The sequence below is a fragment of the Prosopis cineraria genome, unplaced genomic scaffold (assembly GCF_029017545.1).
Source record: "Prosopis cineraria cultivar Desert tree isolate PC_DT_omini unplaced genomic scaffold, ASM2901754v1 PC12, whole genome shotgun sequence".
NCBI classification, from domain to species: Eukaryota; Viridiplantae; Streptophyta; class Magnoliopsida; order Fabales; family Fabaceae; genus Prosopis; species Prosopis cineraria.
Window position 1 is genome coordinate 27,713,167 of NW_026555343.1, and position 6,087 is coordinate 27,719,253.

Sequence of the window (6,087 nt, forward strand, 5' to 3'; positions counted from 1 at the left end):
TTTAGTAGCGTAACATCTCCTAGCCTCTGGTGTTCAATCTTGACTTTTTCACATTAGGCATCATATAACATATTCTGTCACATCTTTCTTCATTCTAGGCCACCACTATATTTGCTTCATGTCCTGATACATCTTGATGGCTCCAAGATGGATCATATACTTGCTACAATATGCCTCATCCAAAATTATCTTTCTCATCTCTTCATTACTTGGTACACAGATCCTATCCCTGTATATCACATAGCTGTCATCATTAAATCCAAATTCCATGGTTCATCTCTTTTCAATGTCTTCATGAATTCTAAGAAGAAAATTATCCTCTAATTGAGTTTCCCTTAATTCTCTTCATAACTTATTTGTCACCACTGTAGAATGTACATTACATAGTGTCATTTGTGGCACTTTTCTTTAGGTATCTAAGAATGTTTTCAGCAAGCAGTTTTCTTAAATCATCATATGTGCAACATGCATGGTATTCTGACTCAAGGCATTAGCCTCCACATTGGCTTTGCTTGGATAATATTTGATCTCAAATTTTTAGTCCTTAAGAAACTTCATCCGTTGACGTTGCAGTTATGGGAGGTAGCCTTGACCAAGCATGCCTTTACCCATTCTCAGACCACGGATTCCCCCTCTCAAATATCAAAGGTGTTGTATGTGCAATTTATCTCAAATAGTATTAGAACTTTTGAACAAGATAGGACTGAACATTGGGGCCTCCACAGTGCTAGTATACTATATGGATTTCATACAAGATTTCCTAACAACACTAGGGTGAACTCCCACCCTGTCATAATGATCATGCTTATATAGTACAACTCAGCATAGTCTCATGCATACATCGATTATTCCAATTCATTCACTAGCATAAGAAATCATACAACATCACAAGTACTTATATTTATGATTTTAGCATAATACTCTTTTAAACCTATATATATATAATAACTTTTACAAATACTCATTTCAATTCACATAGTATTCCAAAATCTCAATTAAACATTCACGCTCATGTTGTACTAGTTCAAAACAATAATATATTTATTATTCTCAAGTCTCACAACCATCCAAACACTCAAGTAAGAAGATTAGATTATTTGGTTACCTCAACTCTTATGTCACAAAACGAGTTACTATAGCAATAGCTACTCCACAATTGTTTACTATCTCAATGAGGCTCGATCAATATTTAGTATATGAGATTAAGCACTAATAATCAATTATAACCCTAATTAAATCCCCTTTTTCACTTAATTTTGGGTACCCACTATACCCAACTCTCCTCTTTAGCAAAATTAACACTTTCAACATACTTCAATAATTTCATTTAAAACCAAACACTTAGATAATAATAATTCTTCACTCATATTACTCCCAATCTTCCAAATTTCATTTAGGGTTCATCCAAACCCTAACGAAAAAAATTTAAATCACTATAAAATCCATAAACTTAAGTTTAGAAGTTTGATTTAACTCCCCAAAGACCTAAAGAACACAATGGGTTCAGTTAGAACCTAAAAGAAGCTAAAAACGACAAGCTATCATTCTCAAATCTACTAATATCTCACATAGAAGGAGAAAAGAGTAAAAAGAAACTTACCCAAGGATGTTTCTTACTCAAAACACCTTCATAGAGTCCAAAAGATGATACCCTAATAAAGGCAAGGTAATGCCTCTTCATTTCTTCCTCCTTTCTTTCTTTCTTTTATGTTTATGCATTCTCGATTTAACAAAATTAGGCTTGTCCATTATGATGTATCGTGCCTCTGCCGTAGAGGATGGGATAATAAAGCTTGGAAAAATCTAGGCTTTACATATGATAAATATAGTCTAACCATACAACCCTTAGTATTAGTAATAATAAGTATTCAAATGCATAAACTAAATAACTAGAGACTTTACTTATGAAGCCACATGTCTATAGTATCTAATGCTTCCCCCTTAGCCTCACTCTTAGGATCACCAAGACAAGTACTAACAAATAGGAGTAAGATTATACAATCTTAATAATCAAGGTACATAAATTTAAGTGTGTAAGATTGTGGCAAATACAACCACATAAGACAAGGATTCATATTTAACATTCTATTGATATTCAACATATTTCATGAAACTATTAATCATTAATCACATGGCATATAATTTAATGATGATAGTTATGCATGATCATATGCAATCCATCCTTATTCCTCTTCTTATATGTTTTGGCTGAATCTATGAGCTATCAAATCATATAGGACTAACCTATATGATCGCATTAGACTTGCTCTCAATTGTGAGGGGTTAGCCAGCCATATACCTGTTTCCTATTCTCAGACCATAAATTCTTCCTTCTTAAATTTCCTAGGTGTTATAGTTGGCCAACCCTTACTATCCCCTATAGAAAAAGCATTGATCCTAAGCGGCATGCTCACATATGTCATCCCCAAAGGACAATGGACATAAATGCACAAATATCATCAAAGGTTACACCATGTGGAATTTTCATATCGCCCTTACTCACTAGGGTGAAATCCTATCCTTCCATGATCATGCAACATACTCATGTCATTCAATGACATGTCATAATGCAAACTTGATTAACTAATTTCGTAGTTGACCACATGCTATCAAGTCAAGAAAACATAACCAATACTTAATGTCATGCTATAATCACATGCTCATAACCAATTCTCAATCTTATGCTATAAGCATATGCTCATGCTTATCATAATACCAAGCATTCACTTAAGCATATATTACAACTCAATCAAAAAACTCAACTAATTATAGCCACATAATTCTCAATCATCAATACCAACATGTTTGCATATTCATATCACCAAGTTCATCACAATCAATAGCTTATATCTCATAATTATAAACAACAATTATCTATAAAAATTTAACTCTCAATTACACCCTTAGGCTACTACCCTAATAGTATAATTTAGATTCCAAAAAAGCTTTCTAACAAGCCCAATGAGCTCCGAAGCAGTCAAATTATAGGTTAAGATTAACATACATCATTGAGGACTAATCGTCATTAATCATAATAAGGCCTTAAATCCTTATTAAGCATGATTAAGAAAAGCTAATGCCAAAAATCATTTCTATTAGCTTATTAACTTCCATTAAACTTAATAAACACTTTTAGCTAATCTCATTAGTTTAAACTTAGTTAATTCACTAGGGTTAACTTTAAACCCCTTATTAACAACTCTAATCACTTCCCTTAAAAAAACCCTAGGGATTAGAAACTTAAAATAACCCTCATGGAGTCATGAGAATGAGTAAAATGTGGTTGCCATTATGCACAACAACTCCTATAACTAGAAACTCCAAGAAGAAGGAGGAATAGTCGAAGAAGAACCTTACCTAAGGATTAGGTGGCCTAAAACTACAAACACCCACCTTTATTAATGAACCCTAGCAGAGCTTTACCCTTCCTCTCGTGTTCTCTCTCAAAATGTCTTCTCATTTTACTATTGAAATGCATCTCTCAAATTTAGAAATTCGATGCGTTAGCCATAGTGGATGGCTCATTTTGGGAACCCTACTTTAGCCTATTAATTTGGGCCCAAAGTGGCCTATTGGCTCCTTTAGGGTCTATACTTCATATAAGGTCCAATGGACCCAAAAGCCATCCAATTACTCTAATTAATCCAATTAGAACCTAGATTAACTCACCTTACCCTTAATTGATTTTAATTAATCTTATTTTAAATTTTAAAATGTTACAATATCGATAAATAAAAACTAGTGAACCAGCAACTCAACCACTTGTCTGGTCTAGTTTGTGTTTTGATGTGGTACTACTTGACTTAGGTTAAACTAGGTGAACCGAGATTAACTCAGATTAAACTTGTCTAACCCCACGAGTTAGGCGGGTTGAATTTTTTTTCCTCATATTCTAACTCCCAAAACTACGTCATTTTGAGGGTTAGAAAATAAAAAACAAAAAACACATAAGACCTAAATCATCAAAACATGATTCAGTACTTAACAAAATGGCTAGATGGGGAAAAGAACATGGAAAAGCATATGTATTGGATTAGAAGAATGTATTACCCTATTACTCCTTTTGCTCCAAGAATTTTAAGAGAGGCATATGTGAATTATAGACCCTCATTTGAGGGTAAACCAATTGAAGAAGATGGAGAAAGAAGAAGGAAGAAGAGAGAAGATGGAGATGCATGCAAGGAAGGTAAAAAACTTTAAATGGTGAGGTGATGGATGGAAAGGAAAAGTTTGACACACATGAGGAAAATTAAGGAAAAAAAACAGTCTTAAAATAGTGTAATGTAAAGTAAGGTAAAAGAAATTAAACACACACTCAGAAAATTCAAATCCCCAATCACATATTTGCATATTCCAATTTAACATCCAGAAAGGATGATGATATGTGTCAGGCTACAAATTGATAGATAGAGGCTTACATATTGTAAATTTTCAAAAAAAAAAAACTAAGCATGCATTACTTTTTACCAAATATTTATTATTTACTATATAATAAAAAATATATTATTTTATTCATGATTGATTTATTTACTATATAATAAATTTTCATCCGTTCAGTTTTCGATACCTTAGTTTAGTCAATTATGGAACTTGACTTGTTAATCCATGATTGTCACATATTTTCAATCATAATTGATTGAACTTGTATTTGTTAAAATTCTAACATGTTCTTGTCAGTTATAAAACTTTTACTTGTCATTTCTAAACAATAATTTTGAAGATTTATGTTTAGATACATGTGACAACTATATATTTACTTGTCAAAATTTAAATATCTACTTTATCAATGTATAAACTTTTACTTGAGATTTTTTTTGGGTTAACTTGAAATTATTAGAAATGGATGCGACATGTGGCCACTGAAGAACATCTAATGAAAAATCACACACCTAGTTGTCAATTGCACAACTTGTACTTGCCATATTTACTTGATATTTTCTGGGGTAACTTGGATAAAGTAATTTAATACCACGTGTGACAATTATATATTTACTTGTTAATATCAAAACACCTAGTTGTAAAATACAAAACAATGGCTTGCTTGCATTTTCAGGGCTATTTTATAAATTTATAGAAGCTATCAAAATTTGATACTTTAGACTTTTACATGTTAATATCATGAAATCATCTTGTTAAAACATGAACTTTTATTTGTCATTGTATGTTGAACCCAAATTTGCGTATGTAAAATAAGTTGAACATTTTACCATAGTTATGACTATAACCTTTATATAGAATATCTACTTTCTACATTGGTTGAAGACCAGCATAGAAAATCTCATTAATCATTTGTCCTAAATTTTTTCAATTATCTACACTGGTTGAATGATTGGAGTAGAAATTCAAGTCCGATTATTTTTACACCAATTCCAAAACTGTTATAGAAAAAGCTTTTTTTTTTTTGGGTACCCATAGGTATTCTTCTATTAAAAGTAATTTTGTTCAAAATACTGTTAAGCACTAAATATGATTCGAACATTAATTCGTAACATTGTGAGAAATTGGCCCTTTTGCTAAACTCAACCCATATTAGTATAAAAAGGCCTTTTTAATGGGTGGCAAGGGATTTTTTTTTTTCAAGTCAAATGGGCCTCATCAACCATGCTTTAAGGTGTCATGTTTTTTTTTTTTTTAAATTGCTCACAAGTATTCTTCTCTCTTATTGAAGATAATCCTATTCGAGACATGATCGGTTACTAAATACAGGTATTTCTTTCAATTAGAATTTAAATTTTAATTTGTCATATTGTAAAAAATTAACTTTTGTTGTCAGACACAAACCCTGATAGTAGCATGTTGTGTTTTCCATCCTTATTTTTTTAGCTTGTATGGCGCGTGATAAAAAGCCCAAGTTGGTTAATCACTTTTATCCAAAACTTGGGCTTGTGGTTTGAGCGTTCATATCTTCCATGTCATTTTCTTTTTAAAATGGCTGATGTTTATCGTTTTAATTTTCAGTGTATTTGGATAGATGAAAATTTAACTTTGAATCTAAATCAAATTTCTCACATGAATACGCAAAAATTTATAAAATTAAATTTAATTCAAATTTAAATTCATTTTTAATTTATTCATAATTTCAAATTT